General features: G+C 30.7%; 1 protein-coding gene across 1 annotated transcript in view; it reads left to right on the top strand.

Moving 5' to 3' along the window:
• The window catches only part of LOC116431147 (laminin subunit alpha-2-like), an 89,080-nt gene that overhangs the window by 19,641 nt on the left and 47,579 nt on the right, over positions 1-21,860 (top strand). The window lies entirely within an intron of this gene.

Below are 21,860 nucleotides of genomic sequence, written 5' to 3'. Positions count from 1 at the left end.
ATATTACCGATTACAGATAGTTAATTTATTGAATTATTTATAAGTTATTTTGTTTGACATATTTAGTATTCTCCTTTATTACTAATTGATTATAGAATTTCTAAAGTAGTAAGATTTATTATATATTAATAACATTCGAAATAATACAAATTGTAACCCACGGGTTGTTCTGCATTTGAAGATTCGAAGCAGACTTTCATGAGTCCAGTTTCTTTTAGTCTATTATCTTTTAATGAGTACAGTTGACTGTGGATATTTATGTACTTATATTTTGTATATAATTCTAAGACGTAGTATAATCTCAAGTTATATAGAATTTGATGGAATTTTAGGTAATATTTCATTTGCTGAAGCTGTTGCTGCAAAAAATACAATATTACACAATTCTTGTCTCCTGAAGTTTGTTTATAAAAGTCTTGGACTTATAAACAAACAATAATAGACTTATAAAGGAAAAGTAATTGAACTTTGCACTTAGGAGTTTCATTTATGAATATCGTAGCGATTATAATTGTTTGGGGAATACTAACCCTTGTTGTATAATTAATTTACTATTAATTTTTTAGCAAAAAAATAGGTTGTATGATTATTTTAATTGTTCGCTATAGTAGTTAACTATTCACAAGTGGAAAATAGTATTTTTCTGTAATTGATGTGAACTAAAGGTATTATACTTCAGAGCACCACTTTTAAACTGGTTTTATACACTTAGAATTATATCTCGACCAATTACATTTAAAACACACGGAATTACGAAAGTTATAGAAAAGAAGTTTATTGTATTGTAGGATTATTTACGCTAGCAATGATGCCTGTACTTATCTTGTATCTTGATAGTATGAAATGAAAAATCTCGGTTGTTCAATTAATTATGTTTGGTGTAGTATAGAATCTGCTCCATAAATATGGAACGCCCTTTGTTTACAGAAATAAAGTAAATACTTTTTATTTACTAAAAATGTATGTGAAAAAATATCATATTATTTAAAACTATATCATTTAAATTATCTTATAATATTAAATTATATAATTATACACATGATCTTTTATTATAAAATTATATAAATCATTAATATGATATAAATAATATTTAAATGGACTTCGTTTAAAACTTAATAATGCTTACCAAGTAATCAGTTCTCTTTCGTTGCGCGATTATTATATTGAATCTATAGAAAAAATGCATTACACCTTCGTATCTTGTATTGAATACTCTCGCTGCGATAATTGCCGACATTGTTCTCGTTCTCGAACAATAACTCTTTTATTCGTCTTCAGCGCGAACTAGTTTTTAATGAATATCATTTCTCCCCAACGATAAGTAAGTAATTCGTTTAAATTCTTATTGATCATGTGCATATATTTTAGTGACACTTTAAATTATTTCTAATTAGAAGCTAGGATTTGGGGTCACAATATTTTGAGTATTCAATATTGTATTTATGTGAATTCATTTTTTAATTGTGTTGAATTTTATTCAAACATTCTAACGATAAGAGCAATTTAGATAACTGCACTTTATGCTTGTCTTATTACCTCGACAGAAACTTGTTTTCTCGTATACTTATTATTACATATCTTATTTTTGTGTAACACTTGATTACTTACCGTGATAGAAAATTGCCTTCTTTTTTAATTCTTTTTAATTTGATTATAATAAATAGAATAGAGAAATTCTAATAATAATTTTTAGTTGTGTGGTTTATTATGAACTATATTCATACACACCTGAACAAAAATTTAATATTTCTGTTTTAAGTATTACTAACAAACTTTCGTTTGAAACATTTTTTATGCGATAAATGGTTTACAAGTAAATTCAGACAGCACGATTGAATGACTTACCCTGTATACAGTAGGACACCGATTACCTGAACTAATTGGAAGACAAATCCGTCCGGATAAACGATCTTTCGGATAATCACTTTGGAAATACCGAAGTGAACATGTCACAAATCAATCGGAGATTGAAAAAACAGCTTTTACAATAGATGTACCGTAGAATGCCGATTATTTGAACCAATTGGGAGATAGATCCGTTCTGATTAACGTTTTTTTCAGATAATTGGATTGGAAGGGCCAAAATGAACATATTATAAATTAAACTAAAATTAAACAGTTTTTACATGTACTTTCACCCTTTTTATAGATGTTCAGTAATATTGTTTTATATAAATTAAATTTAATCGTGTACACTAAACTTACATTTAGACAAGACACTAAAATAGGACACGTGAAATAGAAAGGATACATGTTATAAAATGTAAACATTGGTAGATACCTTGTTTAATTTATAATCGTTCATTCGCATAATTGAAAGTCGTATAATCGGTGTTCGGATAAGTGATGTTAGATACTAATCAAAAGTCAGTAAGATTTGAATAAATGCAGATGAGCTAATCTTCTAGTAACGATAAAATGTTCTTTAGTAATTCAACAAGAAAATGATAATTATACTCGAAACTGAGTTCCCGAACAATCCGTCGTCTCTTGATTGATCAAATAAAATTAATTATTTGTTTCTCCCTTTTCGACTACGTATTTATTATTTTTCAAGAAACTTATCAAGTTTATTATTAGTGGATATTTCGTTTTTAATTAAAGAAATCACTTCATTTCTTTAAAAACTTCGCAAAATTAATTTTTTGCCACAGAAAGATCGACACTTTTCCATTATGTGGCGGCTATAGAACAGAATATAAACAAATCCAGACTCGATTCTTACCTTATGCCACGGTTTATTATCTTCTATACGTGTCCAGGAAAGTCATTTCGCTTACTAATAATTAGATAATAAAGATTAGTATGAATAAGGCTGTATGGTGTGAGATAGTGGTGCATTTTAATCTTATTATACCTACCTATTTCTAAATTTATTAATTCGTTTATTTACTAACGTGTACACATCGTTAAACTCAACTATAATACCAAAAGTTGAAAGGATGCATGAAACTGTAAAGAGAGTCTTTCGTGAAATTCACGCCTAATAAAGTTCTATTCTCAGTCAAAAATGACTTTTGAATTACTCAACTACGTCTGTTCCAATCATCCGCGTTCCCAAGGTGAACGGGGATGAAGTAGCAAAGATTTCAAACAGAATTTAACCAGCATAAATATTACCCCATCCTTTTGAATTCAAATTAAATATTATTCTTCTATCATCAGTTATTACCGTTTGGAGATATAGACATAAAGTATGCCTAGAATTTTCTCTAATTTTCGAAAGAATTACTAATAACCAAAGTAATCGCATCGATCATAGTTGAGAAAGAAATAATAGAGCAACCGATTAATTAGAAGACCTATGCCTCATACTTTTGGCAGACAGCGTATCTATAGGTTTAACATCATCACTAAAACTTCCGTACCTTTCAGCTTCTCCTTTCATTTAATTGAAGCCCCAAACGTCTCGCGTCCGCTCTATCAGCATCTACCTCTTTCGATCAAAACTCCCTCATCGCGCTTCGAACCCTCCGGTTCCCTTCCTAATGGTCAGACTTTAAGGTAGGCCTGGTCTGGCTCGAGTCAGACGCACACATTCCCACATGTACAAACGCACACACGTGGCGGTCGTCCTGCAAGTCTTGCTCCATTTTCGTCTACGGATGCTCAGAGTGTGGTCTTTTAAAATATTGTTGAAAATTCCGACGAATCCCGCTGGTCTCGTAAAATGCTCGTCTGCTCCAAGAATATTAAGTGTCAGGACATTCCGCACCTCCCAGCTCTTTGCTTTATATTTAGCGGCGACCGCAACGAATCAGCATAGAGTGCACCGTGAACGAACCCTTCGTACGACTCCAGCACTGTCAAAGGCATTCCCCGGGTTTATCGATTCTTTTCCGTGGTGGCGATAGGGTGCTCGTATCGGCTCTGACCGTTGTATCGATTTTGGTCATTTTCATGATTATCCCGTTGTTTTATATTTTACGTTACATGCAGTCCTTGATCAAGAAATTAGAACCACCATTGATGTCATCTTTGAGAGAATCAGCAATGCGTTAGCAGTCTGATTCTTGTCTCGTCGTGTTTTCTGATATTTATTTTGTAAACTTGATCCTTAATTTGCTTAACTTTTGATTTTAACCCTTTGTATTCTAGGATTTGATTTTCAACGTTAAACTTTGTGTAATGGATTAATATGTGAAATATTGAAATAGAATCGTTTTCCACCCCAATTTCTGTGCGATTTCTCGACGAGTTAGTCACATTATATCAAGGTGAATGCTTAAATTGAAATATAATGATTGTTAAAGATATGTATGCAAAATACATTTTTTATTTTATGTGTGCAACTATATCTACTATATTATGTGTATAATGTACACAGTAAACGCTTCTTATTCTTGTTTATTTACATTTGTTTTAACTCTGTTTTTTAAGATACAATAGTGATACAATAATAAAACAGAAATATGGAGCGATTATGGTTCGTCAAAGACTTTCAAAGGGCTTACTAATTCATTGGTACCCTACGGTAAAAACATGAAAATACATAACATTGTGATAGAAACAACTTAAATGATGCTTCATATATATTCAGAAAGTATTTGGTTATGTGACTAAGGTCACTTTCATGAAAAAATATCTTAGCCGAAAATACAGGAATCTTTTTTTACGTTTCTCATTTTTGGCAACCATAACTGAAATATATGTTCAGAAGTAATTGATATAGTACTACTTTCTTTAAATTGTAATCAAAATTACACTTATTTTAGGGCAAATTGTATTCGCAGTATAAGAGAATGAAACAAAAAAAAATGAAAGGCCAAGAAACTCAAGGAAACATAAGAAGAAAGACAAAACGGAGAACATTGAAAAAATCAATTCTTAAAATTACGTATGTTAAAATCTTTTAATTGAAATGAACTTGTACGAAATATATTAAAGTATAATGCAATTCAATGTAATAATAAAATTCTTCTTTCCATGCAATGAATCATTCGATTTTTCGTATTCCAAATGACCCATAACAAAAACAAATCTAGCAACCCAACATCCTAGAGGAAGGATAGAGCCAAAGAATATTATATAACACTTATCTAACATAAACACAATCGTGAATGCTTTTATTTTAAAGAAAAACGAAACCATATAGTCTTATGACACGACCCAGTATTTCTTAAGCGGATCGACGATCAATTTTATTATCGAAACGAATCTCGATCGCGAGAAACTTGTTACTGATACGAGCAGACTATTTTTTTTTGTCATTTCGTTTCACAAAAAAACGTGTTCGAAAGTGGCACATTTAATAGCTTAGATGTAGACGGTTAACTATCAGTGTACAAGAAACGATAAATAAGAATAACGTGCGATAATTAACATTCACCGAGGGTTGCTGGAACGCGATCCATCGATCGTACACGCCACGTTCGCAAGCCGCGCACCGATCGGATCCTCGAGATATCGAGATCCAAGCGGCACTCGTCGGCCCGCCCATGTATTGCTTCCTGCTTCTCTAATCGGGCTGATCGTTTTTCTTTACGCCCGATATTAATGCCCGGGCAACGAGAAAAATAAAACTACAACTGTAAGCCACGCGAAAAATGATCATTGTTGTTGTTGGTGTTGTTACAATTATTCACAGGCTGAGTTTCTCGAACCGTGGCACATTCGTAGCCTCTTACTGCATGAATAATGTGATTATGAGCAGACTTGAAGATGTTCATGCAAATTGCTCACTAATTTCTGTATAATATTCTATAGAAATTTATGACTGCATTTGTGGGTTTATGATGATGCTATGTTTTATGAAAAATAGAAGTAAAACATTTTTTTTGAATTTTGAACTTTGAATTTAACCTTGCTTAGAATTGTGAACATTTCGTTAATTTTTCTTCGTTATATTACTGTATTCAGATTTAACGAATTGAGAATTTTATATATTCATACAATTTTCTGCTTCAGTATAAATGAAGTTAATATGTGAAGTATGTTTAAAAAATAGATGAATTTTAGTAGTCTTCTGAGAAACTTTTAATGAGATAATGACGTAAATTATTTTTAACTGGCTTTCTTGTTTAACAGAGAATATCATGAAGTAATTAAGGATGATAATAAATTTTGTTAATAGAATACCTGATGTATATTTTATTGCAAATAAATTAAATGTGGAAAATATAGAAAAGTATTCATTGAGTATAACGTATATCCACAGTTAATAGCGTATACTATATTTAAATTTTACGTGTACGTACTTAAAAAGTTTGAAGCTGACGTTTGTAGCTCATTAGTTGCTAAACAAATATCTAGACATTAAAAGTCTAAACTTAATTTTGTAAATATCATTTTTTATTATAGTAATGCATGTATACTTATAAAACATGAAATTTATACGTTTTTAAACTTTATATTTTTTAATTACTCTTTCTTACCGTTGCTGCAATTTAGAGGTAATAATTTTTCATCTATTATAACACCTTTACTTTCGTATTTCAATATATGAAGTTTTTTCTTTCACTTACGATACATTCTTTGTATTTATCGCAAAAAGTGTGCAAGATTCTCAATTTTCAATTTTTTAAATTTTCAGTCTTTCACTTTAAATAAAATATCAAAATTATGTTATTCCGAAAGTAGACAATAAAAAACAAAAAAATACATTAACGAAACAAATTGATTATGAAAGTCAATAACTGTTTACAGTTGAAAGCATTTAGTTGGGAAATAACTGTCGAAAGTTTCAGCGCGAGTGAAAGAGAACCGCTTGAAGCGAGGACGAATCGGAACGAATCTGAAATACGAGTGAAATCACTGGTCTCCCTATAAACGCTTCTTGCGATAACAGTTTTACAACGGGATACGATTCTCTCCTCGGCTGAAAAACTGCTTTCGCAAACAGCAAGCATTCACATCGATTCGTCCGAGCGAACGATTAAATTCGCCCCTTTCGCCGAAACTTCCGACCGACGTGGAAGAGACGCGTGATTTTATTATCTCAGCCATGCTCATGGAAACGCCACCGTTATCTTGGCTCGTGCCATAAAATACGAATGTCATCTGGCATTGCTTTTCTCACGAATGTCGTTGTCGTTTACGTTTACTGTGTTCGTTGCTTGATAGGGTTTTTGACACTTCGACTGCCCACAAACTCTTCCACAAGCTACAGTACAGTTTGTAGCGAAATGTTTATCGTACACGTACTGTGTTGAAGATTATTAGAATAAAATTGTATTTAAATAACGATAAAGAACTAATCGTTATTAGGTTATTTGTTGAAATGAAGTAACTCTGTTTCTTAATACCAAAACTACGTTATCAAAATAACGGGTATTAATTTTCTTATTTTGCAATGATTGATATTTCAAAAGTACTCAATATCCGAAAATGATTTTTAAAATAAATAGTTTTACTTAAATACTATAACGAATATCAGAAGAAATCGAAAAAAATGTATTATTATAATCATTATAAGGATTACACATCAACCCCCACAAATGTTCAGTAGTTCTAGTATTAAATTACGTATGATTTTTCTTCATGTTAGTTCTAAAAAGTATCATTCATATTTCATTAACCTTTAAATACATAAGTCTAAAAATTACTGATTAATGTTAAATATTCTCTTTTGCAGCAATTAAGAAACAAATTTATTACATTTATTTGTTTCTACTTATTTAAATATCTCTATATAGCAATAGTCTTAAAGCTTGAAATGATACTTAATTCTTTCAACGATAAATTCTTTATTTCTTCAGATAAACATGCATTTTTCTTTGTTTTGCTCTGGTTATTCATTAAAATGTCCCCTAACTGCATTCATCCTGCGTTTGACAAGTACACACTTCATTTTTTGATTTTGATGACTTTGAAACTAAATTCCACAGTTAATAGGTTAAAAGTTAAAAAGTGATGAATATTTATAATGAGACAATTTGTCGAGTATAAAGACTTAATAGAGCACAGAAATTATTCTTTGGATTCCAAGTTTTTCAAAGGGTAAGAAAATTACGAGGCGGTTCGCTCACCGATATTACCAGCCGCCATTACCTTTTCACTGGAAGAGGAAGGGGCTGTGGGGAGGAAAGGGAGAAAGAGTTGCGAATTACGAGCAATGTATCTAGCAACGATTAAAATATTCCGCATAAAGCACCGACTCTCGTGTACCTTGTATTTTTCCTAGAGGCCGAGCAAGCAAATCACCACTAGCCGCTTGAAATAATTTCATTCTCGTTTTGCGTGCCTTTCATTTTCTTCTTGTTTAAATGCCGTTGCGCGGGCTATGCAAAGTAACACTGCCGGCGCGTATGTACGTGCCCAGAGTACTCGGGGTTCGCGGAGACCCGATCGGACCCTTTCTGGGTTACTTAAGAGAATGCGAGTCCTGACCGTGACAAGGGTGATCGCCTTGAACCCTAACCTTGCAGCCTTCGAATATCCCGATCAAATCGGATACACCATCGGATGGAAAAATAAATTTATCAAAATGTTGGGTTCGATCGTAAATAATTTCTGCCACGAACGCTGAAACCAAGCAGAATTGTAATTAAATAAGGAGAATATTGCGATATTTAACAATAAACGTACTGGTAATTTCTATATACCTATTCCTACCATAACCAGTTAAATAATTGATTATAAGATAAAGGTAAACAAATTAGACGATAAATTTTTGTTGTCGGAAATAGTAACAGAACGATAGAGAAAAATTGAAAACCTGATTAATCGGACAAAAGGAATTGGTATCAAGTTAAACGAATGAAGGGAAACGCAGAATTTTAAATCAGATTTAAAAACCGATATGTTTAGCGTTAAATTGAGTCGCAATTGCTGTATGAATTGATGAAACACAACAAGTATTAATAATATTGAAATATTTAAATTTAGTAACAATTACTGCATGAATAGCGAATATAATTATTAAATTATACTGATTTATTTAGTTTCAATAAAGATAAACTCATCTTTCCCTTAATTTTCTTTAATTACAAAATAATGTATATACATATTAAATATTGAATTAATAGGTATTGCATTTATTGAACGTTTGCGCTGAAAATAGTTTATTCGCAGAAGAACCATTATTTACTTGTAAACTTTTGTTTATGATAGAGAGTGTTCTATTCTTTATTATTCCAATACGCAACTGTAGAAATTCAGAGTTTCGTTTAGACAAGTGTTGGAATTATTGTCTCTCCAAACAGATGTCAGATTTTAAGTGGTTGCAACGTGTGCAACGATTTTGTAAGCATAAATGCATTAAAAAATAAGCATGTGTTTCGTAGGGTAAACTCACAGAACAGCCTGTGACATATGTATTTACGTATCTGTACAAATAACTAGGGAAAATCTGAAATAAACAACTGTGAATGCATCTAGAAACTATAATAATTATAATATACTATAATTGTATATATATACTAAATACCAAATATATAATAAATACCAAAAAAGAAACATAAAATCTTGAAACTAAGATTGCAGTTGATAAATATAAAATAGGAAATATCAAAATACCACAGACATATACTACACCTGATTAACTTCAAATTTATAAAATGATAAATCAATTACAAGAAGTTGTGGCTTCATCAGAAAAAAATATGAATATTTTTACGTATGTATATTAATCTGTTACACCTTCCGAATTCTCTATTATGTTGTTACTATTTGATTTGTATATTTTTCCATGCTAAAATTTATATACAATGTTTTGTTAGTTTTATGTTAAACAGTTAGATTCATTTAATGCACAAAGGAAGAATAATATTTTAGAAAATCTACTTGCTAATGAGAATTATTTCTGATAAAATTTATGAGAACTATTTCTACTAAAAATTATTGAAATTGTATTTAGTATACAGCTGAAGATATATAAATTTCAAAAAGGTAATGAAAAAGTGTTGAGAATTGTTCATTTTACAAAAAATAGTGTTTCTTATTTCTGACGAAAGTAGAATCTGATTTATGCAGTTTGTAACAGCATTAATTCTAATTTAACTCTAACGTGAACGGACAGGACGAAGACAAAGGGAATCTGTCTATGAAAAGTACAAGTTTCAGGGACACGACGAAACTGCTTTTCGATGCCTTCGGAACCTCGTTCATTATGAAGAACGCAAAGGCGCACCCACGCTTATGATAGGATGAATGGCCGCTCGAGAACATATAGTTTCCGTTCAGCCTTATTTTGTGGCCAGGCCTTTTTCTTCGGTTAATCTAAATATTCATCACCCATCAATTCAACACTTAATGCTTGAGTTTTGATTTTTATTGTACAAAATTACTTGATATATAAATTCTTCAATATATTTGTTCACAATTTACAGACGGATCTATTATTTCTTAATAAATTAACCAAACAAACTTTAAAGAGTACAGAATTTTTTATATATTTAAAATAATATTTGAGATATTTATGATTAGAGAATTGAAAAAATGTGAACTAATATAGTTTTTCTAATACTTATAACTCAACTACCGTTTGCAAAATAAAAATGAATACAGTAAAACTTCAATTATACGATTTAATTGGGTGCTTGACCCATTTGCATTATTAGTGTGTATTCAATTTTCCTGCTCACTATCAGCTTTTTTATACTTCTTTATGATGCAAATGGGTTTACAGTTTAGAGAAATGAAAACTTGAAAAGAAATTGTGCAAAGCGTGTTTGTAATTTTATAAGAACCAGACAGCTCCACTTTCGGTTTATTTTAGTAAATTAACAAAAATCAATTAAATATCGGATACTGCTTCAAAGGTGATGTAAGTTTATGGTCAACTAATATTTGTGATTGATTGACGAAATTTAAAATGATGGTATATTTTATTACAATGTTCAAAACTGTAATGTTTTAATGAAATATAACTTATGGAGTAAAATCAATTTCAAATGATAAAAAAAATAAAAGTCACAAATAATAATAACAAATAATAAATGTAAAACGTATATTTATATAACATAAACGTAATATTAATGTATATAATTTATTACTAATAATAATAAATTAATTTCTTTTCGTACCACACGAAAGATCACATTTTTAAAAGTGAAATTACATATTTAATAGAAAATGTATTAAAAATGTGTTTCGTTGCAGTAAACTCTTTAATTATTAAATTTATATATAATCAAAACCTTGAATGATCCAGATCGCAGAAAATAGTGACTCAATTAATCAAATTCCTACTGTATCAAAACTACGATCATTAATCAGATAGACTTCCAACGGACTCGCATCTTAAGTTTCGAATCGTTCGTTGGTCGTTAACACCATTTTATGTATCACTCATTCTTTCGTAACAAAAATAAAAGGAAACAATTACCAATTACTCAATACCACAATTTTTAAATCACATTATTACCTAGTAATTTACTACTGAACATTTTTATTTGACATCAGTTGTCTCACAAGCTATAATTATTTTCTTGTAACTTGGTAGCTCCGGTCATCGGTAACCGCCGTAGCAGTCAACATGTTAACTGGCAATGAGAGAAAAAGATTCTAGAGTCTGGCATCCGGGACAAATTCGTTTCGATTCTTTTTTAAAATCCTTGTCCGTCACACTTCCAGCTTTTGTATACCGAACTCTGTGATATAGGGTATTTTTGTCTCGTCTCTCACGCTAAATCGTAATATCTACGCGTGTGTCCCGTGACGGAACTCTAACTGCTCGTTTCACGTATGCGCGGAACCCTTGTCGTGTCGAGTTTCACGTGGTCATTAATCGTCCAACCTTTCGAACAATATGGATATTTTCGTTACGTCGGGTGTAATTACTCTGCTTCGACGTAATTACTGTTTTAAATTGATCGCGTGGCGCACATAGCGCACATTGTTCCAACACGGGAGATTTATTTGCCGAACGACGTCCGTTCCACACCTTTTGACTCACTGATCGTGGCCAAAGATATTATTAAAGCGTCATTTGTACTCGTCAGATTTCTGGTAGATCGAGTTAACGCAGCCAAATCTGCTCCCTCGGATTGAGATTAATTTCTCTTCGGGCTACGTTGCTGCCTCTGGGATTGATGATTGTGTTCACTGGATTACGCGCGTGAAATCGAAGGTAGATTTTAACTCCTCCTATAATATCGTATCAGTTTCGCGAAGAAAATTTTCCAAATTTGACAAATCTAAATGTTGTTTCCTTCTTTTTAACACTAAAACTACCGTATTAATAAAAATTTCTGGTTTCGATTTTTTTGTTACGCAATTATTGATGTCTTAACACCAAAACTACCGAGTAATTAATTAATAATTTTATAATAGACATGGAAATATACATTAAATTTCTAAATAAATATTTAATTAGAGAGATTTTTGGAGTACTTATATATCTGTTATGAATATACATTTATTATAAGATTTAATTCTTAATATTTTCCTTCAATGGGTGTGAAGAATATTCTTGTCTATTTAATTTAATCTAGAATCTTTTACATGTGTTTGAATTGTAATTGCAAGGAAAACGGGTAATTATCAACAGATACCTAATCGTACTACTAAAATTACGGCTGATACTAATAAAACAGACGCTTTCAGTTAAGGCAGATAAATAAAATACAGTCAGGGGAATGTTTCGGCTGCTACTTGGTCGAACTGCGCCTGTTCAATGGGGTACTTATTCAGCGCAATGTACACTTATTTAGCTATTGCGGCAAAAAGACGAATGGATTAACACGCTGTGTTGTTGGTTCTGATGTCAATGAAAAGAGAAAACTATACTTAGACTGCAATCGATGAATTTCTTCTCCTACGTCTCACATGTGCATACATATTCTAATAGCTATGCTCGATAATTCTTCAGAAGCATTACTATTTTTCTTAAATATATTTATGTAATTTTACAGATGTAGAAGATTTTTAATATTTTCAATTGAATATGTAACTGGAGTAACTTAAAATAATAGTCTACCTGTTACCTTTGAATTCTCGATAAAAAAATCTTTTGTGGAATATTCTTGGATTAGATATATGTTAATATTACAATTACTAATATCCATAATTAATAATAATTAATATAACAAATATCATTGTTATAATACAAAACTCAAATAGTTGGACTACTATTACTTTGAGCTATCCATTTGTTAACATCTAATTTAATAATAATTAATATTTTTCACTTCTTAATTTCATATTTTTAAATCACAACTATGTTCATGATATCCATTTAAATTCTAATTTTTCAATTTCACAATCACAATCGAACAACACTATTTTGTTAATCAAGAAAATTATCGTATTAACACATTATTTAAAACTTTTCACCTCGAAACATGTTGGTTCTTGCAATCAAGTTTATTTACGCTACAACACAATGACACTTTTTACTGCTCTGAAATTATAATTCTCGGGTTCAAAAGTTTGCATGCACTTCCTCGAACAAATTAAAGATCAAGTAGTCTCCGCCGTGCTCCGGCGTTGGTCCACTAAATCAGGAACACTACCGTCATAGCACGAGTTCGTGGAAAATTGGAGGCAGTTAGTTTCACAGCAGGGAGCCTCTCTAATCGAGACATCTCAAAACGATGAATCTGCTATCTTGTTATTATTTATGGTTTAAAGGTGAAATAGTAATAGGCGTGATTCATTACGCTTGAAGTCAGTCGGCGACATTGCCCGGTGTGTGTCACCAATCTTGATGTCGTGTACCGCGCAATTATTTTCTATCCACATTTTTCTTTACGTAGGTAGCAGCAAAAGTTTCGGGCATCATTCAACACGGGAATTCCTGTTACTTTCGTAAAGCTTTATATTGTTAACACGTTAAATGCCGTGTCGAACGCTAATGACCGACATTTCTTAATAGCTTGAAAAAATTACAATATACAAGATGACTGCTGTTGACTAAAAATATTTAATAACATAAATAAGTTAACAACATTCTAATGTAAGGATTCGAATGCCAAATAATTAAGAATTGTCCTTATTTACCTTTGCTGGGGAAAAATAAATGTTATGTAAAACGTTCAAGATTCTTGTCGCACTTGACGTGTTAAGATTAGGAAGTGCTGACACAACACAATTGAAAATCTATTAATGTTGAAGGAGAATATTTGGAGAAAGAATAAAACTATTAGTTCAAACTTATTTGTGACTTTTCTCGTACCACCTTGAAAGTTTTGCAGCAAATATGCGGTTGAGCATAAATAATGCGGTTTTTATCTTTCTTTTATTTAAAAAAGTAAAGATGAGCAAAACTATTTTCAATCTAAAACATATTTTCCTTCATTATCTATAAATTGTCTATTTATACATTCTAATTATTTTAAAAACAATTTTGTTTATCTCTATTTTTAAGAATAAAAGATATATAAAACCGGCATTATCTTTAATATAATAATATTAAATAAAAAAATGAAGTAGGTTGTTTTCGTTATTTTTATTTGATGTTTGCTTGGTTAGGATAGTAAATCTTATTTCACCATGAAGACGAAACAATAGAAATTTACTGTACTTTATTGTATCAGTAATGATACGTCTGTTAACGAGATTGAAAATTTCTCTACATAAATTTTGTGTATTAGAAATATTCTTTACTCGAAGTAAAAATTTTATAGGAAAAACATAAATAATGAATTTTAGATTAAAATACGTAAATACTAAGCAAAATAAAATCAAACTGTTATCATTTATTTCTTAAAAATACAATACAAATTTTATAAAATTCTTAGATATGTAGAAATGCATAAAATATTTAGGTTATTAATAATACAATAGAAAAAGGAATATCGTGACATTACTTTAATATAATTGTTCATTGCCACGTAAATATGTAAATTTAAATGTTGAAATTGTAGTACTTTAAAAAGAAGGAGTGGTAATAATGCTGTAGTATTAAAACTTGCTGTTGGACAGTTCCATTTACTGCAGTATATTGCATTTCCTCGACAATCAGTTTTCATTGAAGCAATGTACATCTGCTTCCGTTTCAAATTCAATGAAAAACGTCTCGACGATTCGGATATCGAGTTAGCACGAGACAATCCTCTCATGCTTGTTATTCTCAACTAGAACGGTATGTCTCGTGGAAGAAGATACAAACGAAAGCTTAGTAAATTTTGATCAAGAAACATTTTACTTAAAGAATCTAACAAAAATATTTTGTAGTAAATGTGTAATACGATTATATGAAAATAGATTAATGATATGTATTTTTATTTTTTTAATATTTATTAATTATTTGAAATTATTAAAGATTATTCTACTGTTTTTATTACCTTTGTGATTGATACTTCCAGGTTACGAATTAAATTTTATTATTTAATTTTAAGGTGTTGTATACAATTAATAATATCAGAAATTTACAAATTCATAATGGAGCTTCAAAATAAATAGAAATTAAATACATTATTAAACTGTTTAACAATGTATTTAATTTCTATTTATTATGAAGTTCTATTATGAATTTGTAAATTTTTAAATTCACTAGTTAGTTTCTAATTTCGTTAGTTACACAAACATTTTTCACCCATTTTAGAAAATTGCTTTTAAATTCTGTTACATAATTGTTCTATTCCTTTTAAATTCTCCTTCCCAGAAAATATGTGAATGCAATATTCTATACGAAATATCCATGACTTTTTCTAATGTTATCTATCATATCCACTATGGTGTTTATAATCTCTTTTATATTTAGACTACGGTTCTTAATAATACATTATGGATTTCTTTCGTTCAACTTCCTCTGCTTATAATACTTATTGCAATTGGGGGCGATATTGCCTGAAAAGCAGCACAAGAAAAAAGGAGGCTAGAACCCGGAAGCAGAACACGTTTCTGACAACTACCTGCGAGTGTCATCAAGGTGTACCAAGAGACTACAGTGCAATTAACGCGAGATATGCCTTGAACATGTGTCCCAGCCTCGAGTAGTTATTATATTAGAATCTTGCCTCATCCTTATTCAAAGTGTTGAGCCTGCTTCCTTGTTTAACGTTCCACTTTTTAGTCGCCTACAATCAAGTGGAGCGATTGCAATAAAATTTATCTACGAAAAACTTGTAGATTGAAGTAAATTATAGCTTTACAATAATTGCTGCGTTCAGGGGGATATAGCTATATACATAACTTCATCGTGTAAATGATATTAAATATCTCCGTTATTTTAATGAATATTCAATAATATTACAAATTTTAAATAGAGGAAGATTAATAGTCAACATTAAAGGGAAAAGTGCCATTTCTATAGTTTCAAGAAACGTCATGTATCCAGTTAACAGTGTTTGACGAGTATACCCGTCACTTTGAAACCGAAAAAATAATATTAAATTTCTAGACAATTAATTATTTATTTTCTTAAATAAACATATAATTCTTGCTCATTTTCATTTAGTCTTTTATTTTATAATAATATACGTATATTAGGTGCAATTGTCCTGTATTAGGAGTGAATGCTTGTCATTGATTGATCTTATTACACACACCATGAGAGATTTTTAAAACTAAATTCCACAGTTAACTGGTTAAGTAACAACTGGTTTTCACAGTATATATAAATTGAAAATTTGATAACCAATCAAAGTAATCGCACAAAAATCATTATTAAGAACTGATCTGTCTTAGTCACTTTCACTTTGCGGTTTTTTACTATAATAATCTAACTTTGGTACATACACTTAGTGCATTCTTAAAGTATAATTTAAATAATATATAATAATAACCACAAACTATAAATTATAATACTTGGTAGGTCTAAAGTATAAGCTCTTTATTCAATAGTTACTTGTAATTAACAATCGCTATCTCAATTAATTACAATTACATTATTCATTTTAAATAGAAATTGAATAGCAAATTTTTCGTGTATCAGCGTGTATAGAAGTAGAGCAATAAAAGATATCGTCGTAAGGTTCTAAAATAGTTTTTTCTAGCAGTTAGACCAGCTCGTAAGGCGGTAAGGCCACGGTTTTGTTTGACATGAAATCACGCGTAGCTTTTTATTCGAATCTACCGGAAGTGGAAGGTGGGCGAGCAATGAAGGGGAATCCTTGCGCGTGAACCTCGTAGTGGCGCGTTTCGTAAATAGGCATCGTCGTGCGACAGGAAGTCTTGCCAGATGCTGAACGTCTCTCTCTCTCTCTTTCACGCACGATTCTATTATAATCACGCTCATTCGATTAACAGGAGTCCTATGGGCTGCGTAAAAAATATTCTGTCAAATTTTATTAGCATGCACAGATTTATACAGGGTATCCCATTTTAACCCTTCAGCCTGTGATTTATTTCTTACCACTAGAACTACCGATCATTTAATGTGATTGATATCCTATAATCCCTATATTTTATAATTCCAATAAAAATTCTAATAAAAGATTATTTTCAGTTTCTTTCGATATTTGTTATAAAATTCAAGTGAAACTATTTATTTTCAAAATCATTTCGAATCTTCAATGCTTTTAAGATGTCAATCATTGCGAAACGAGGAAACCGAAATCAGTGATTTTGACTGTTATGGTAGCTCTAGTGTTAACTATGATCGATGAAACTACTTTACCATTAATAATTTATTAAGGAAAAAACACATTTTGAATACGATAATTTAGGTCAAGGGGTTAACCTGTTCACCGTGGAATTTGGTTTCAAATATTTCTTATTGTGCGCGCAATAAAATTAAATAGTTAATCAGTAAATGCTTTTATGTTTCAAGAGGGAATAATTCATTGCAATTAGTTTCACAATATTGAAGTTAAGAGAATCTCAAAAATTAATGATTTTTCGACGTAAGTGAATTAATACTTCTTTTATAGAGAATGTCGAAGTGTATAGAAAAAATGTACGGAATTATGTAATTTTATTTAAAAAATAAAGTTGACATCTATGATTTATTCCCGCGTAAACTTGCTAACAAACGAATTGTTTTTTTATTATTTCTCTGTTGAAACAATAAATTTCGTATGAAACATTTTTCCAAATAAATAGTTTCAGAGATAAGAGCATTTATTGATTAAAATGAGATACCATGTATATCTATGGTCTAATTATTAGGAGGGGCAAAAGTAGTTAAACAATTTCGATATTGCACACAAGATTATGGACCATTTATTTGAAATGAAAATAACAAATAGGTGGAAAACTAATAATTACATTAACCAAATTAATAATAAACATCCCTAGTAGTAGTGTTACTTTTTGTGTAACTTCTTACGCGTGTAAAATAATTTCGTAACTTATTTTAAGAAATAAATCATTTCCAAGTGATTCATTCGACAAAATATATTGAAATAAATATTTCAAGAAATAATAAAAGATTACAAATAACAAGTTTCTAATGGAATAAATACATTCATTCAGACTTTATAATATAAACGATAAATGGTAATAAACGTTTCGAAATGTTCGTGGTGTTGCCATGGAAGTTTTTTGGAACAACTTTACTTTCGTGACGAAATGAAATAATAAACTATATTTAATAAATGTCAATGATTTATTCATTATAAACTGAAGTGGTCTTGTAACCATAATTTATTTGAAATTCATAAAAAGAACATACTATCTTTTCCAATTCATATTAAATTAAAATTGCCTAAAGAAATTCATGTGAAATCCGAATTTAGTGTATATATTTATATATCGTATATAACATTCACATTTATACCTCACTCACCGCGAATATCAATAGGCACTCTGTATAAAGACATCATTTAATTTTTCATTCATTCGCATAACTTGTTTAAAACGTAGCGTTGCCAGTAGAAATCAACTGGTAATTCACATTCCACGATGCTTCGTCGTTGATTCGTCGGGAATAATAAGGGACGGTTGACACGGTAGATGAAGTGCCGTCGTTTTCCGATTTTATCGTTTACAGAACGGCGACCAGCTTTGTCGGAACGTACAAATTGTGCCACGGACGCATTCCGATGAAGTTCGATAACGATTGGTAACACGCAGGTAACAGGGCTGGTTAATCTGTTCAAAGGATCGACGCAAACGATATCCCTAAAAAGGATACGCGGCAGTGACGCAAGCTCGGCATGGACCGCACGCATGTCGCATAAATTTAGATGGAAATTATCGGCAATTGAGGTATTCGTCACTCCGTATCAGATGACACGTCGTGTATGTGTCGGGTGTATTTATGCGGGTAAAATATGTGAAAATATGCAAATGAAATGTCAGCGTACGAAAACACTATTCCAGCCATGCAAATAGTGTGTTACGCGAGTGTGAGTGTGTTACAGTAATGGAATACTAAATGAACATTATTTGATTGTGATAATTAACATTTTGTAAACTCATTTTTTAACTAGTTATGCATATAGTATTCCAACTAAGCAATAAAGTGAATTAGATGTGAAAAGATATAAGACAAATTCTTAAGTGGTTTGCAATTAGATCAGAAGTATGTAACTTAGAAAGTAGCGCATATTATTAAATGTAATGAGATTAAAATATTTATGACTTTTTTAATATTCAGTTCGTCAATCTTTTTTGAATTTATATCATTAATATAGTTCTATTAAATATGTATGATTAGAGAAGAAGGTAAATGAGATTAGTTTAAATCAATTGGAGAAAGTAGCAATTGTAATTCATTAATAATAGATAAATTCAGGTATTAAACGATTAAAGATTTTTCATTGGTAGTTTATTTATTTACCATATCATAGAACGAATATATTATTATTATATTAATCGTTTGCTTGTAACTGCAGTATTTTAATAACAATTAATACATAATCGCCACGTAAGTTTTTCATCATGTATGATTCATTTATTCCATTATTCATACAATTGTATTCAAATTCTATTAAACATTCAATTTTTACGCTGCAGAAGAAAAATTGAATGTTTAAAAAACTGAATAGAATGTTGATAAAAAATTGCTCTTCTTCATACTCGGAATGTGAAAAATCTACGGTAGCCTGGTTCTGTACGTGAAAGACGAGTACACAGTTCAGTATATACATCGGTCGATTGATGATACCGTAGCATCCGCGCGTCTGTGTTCCGTTTGTTCGCAATCAAGATGTCAGAGGAAGTGCTTGTACCGAGTGCAGTTATTTCTGTGATTTATAATTTGTTAAGCGGGTTGAAGGAAAAAGAAAGCTCGCGATGAATGATACTGTTCCAATAAAATAAAGCATACAAATGTGGCAACAATACATTTTTGTTGCTGAATAAATGCACGTTGCATTTTACAGTTTCCTCTGTAATTCAATTGCGTAATGTACATATTAAAAAGGGAGCGATCATCATTTTTCTTTGCGCCTATCTATTAAATTGCCTGCGAAAAAATGATAAAACCTGTTTAATTACTCACTCGTAATGCAAGTAACCAAATGACAGTTTTATTTTGCATAAAAATCCGCAGTCTAATAATAATTCACTTATCAAATAAAATATAATAAACCAATTTTCAAATTTCATTATCTATCAAAAACAACAATATCTTTAGGAACCGAATGTTGTGTATATTTTGTGGCTACGAAATATAATTGATAATTCAAGTTAAACAAGTCAATTAAATCAGATTCTCTTTTCAATACTTTCTTCAATTTCTTTAGAAATAGACGTTAAAAATATGCTCTCAGTTCATTCAATTCCAAATTAAGAATTAATGATTTAAAATACTAAAATCTTCGTTAGCAGTACTAAAATTCAAGAACTAAATAAATCATTAAATACATGCGAAGTTACCAAATTCCGCGATAAATTGAAAATAACCCTTTAAAAAAAGACAATACGTACTAATGAAGCGTCACGGGAGGAGAATTTGAAACTGAAGAGTGTCAGTCTGGAATGCAGCACCTTCTCACCTGAGTTGAACACATCGCGAAGATCGTACGCGACACGCAGAATAAAAATGTCCGTTCGGACGTTCGATTGCTCGGTCGGGTCGTTCAACCACTTTCGTTTCTATTCTTTTTCCTCGCCCTCATAGCCGCCTACTCGTCCGAAATTGCACCTCCAAGATCGCGGCGCCTACTCGCTCTGCTTTCTTCTCCATTTTTCCTTTTTTTTTGTTCGCTCCCTCAAGGCGCCACTCGAGCGGGGAACCGGAAACGTAGGCAAAAGATAACTGCTCCTAATTTTACGGCGCGCGTAGAAAGTGTACAATCCGAAACCTTCCTTTCGACAGCCGTTACTGTACGGTTTTCTTCGCTTTTTTCAGCTTATAAATAATATCTGGTTATACGCAACGCAACTACAGACAGTCCTCTTCTCACCAATTTCCTTTTTAACCCTTTGCACTCGTATGTCATGCTGAAGATGACGATATAAATTTGTTACAGTACGTTGGAGATTACTTGAAAAAGTACCGCACTTTAAAAGATTATAAAAATGAAATTTTCTTATAATAATACTATGTAAAATAAATATGAACCATTGAATTCTATCACTGTAAATTACTTTAATTTATTTACCTTAAAATAAATACAAGATTAAACTTAACAACATTAAAAATAAATCGAGTGCGAAGGGTTAACACATTATTGACTGGTCATGAGTTAACACTATCAACATGTCACTGTCTAACATGTTTACACTTGCATCAACTATTTCTATTTTTGAAATACAGGACAATATAGAATACTGCGAAAGTAAAATATTCAAAGTTATATAGAAGATGTGTCCAAAGTTTCATTTCAATTCATTATGTAGAAATAAAATGTATTCAAGTTTATTTATATTATTTCACTTTCATATTTAACCCTTTGCGCTCCTATGTCGAGCGTAACTCGACATTAATTTTATTCACGGACGTGATTCTTTGTCAAAATATTTTTAAAATAGATTATATTATTATGTTATTTTTAATATTATTAGTAAGAAAAATCGTTTACATTGCTCCCAACAAACTAACTATTTTTTAAAATGCATTTCAAATAAATATTTTATATTGAAATTAAATATTTTAATTTCAACTTAATTTCAAAACTTAATTACACTTGAAATGAATATGACAT

This window comes from Nomia melanderi, chromosome 2 (genome assembly GCF_051020985.1).
Source record: "Nomia melanderi isolate GNS246 chromosome 2, iyNomMela1, whole genome shotgun sequence".
Classification (NCBI taxonomy): domain Eukaryota; kingdom Metazoa; phylum Arthropoda; class Insecta; order Hymenoptera; family Halictidae; genus Nomia; species Nomia melanderi.
Note: the sequence above shows the minus strand (reverse complement) of the source record. Positions and strands in the feature narration are given on the sequence as shown.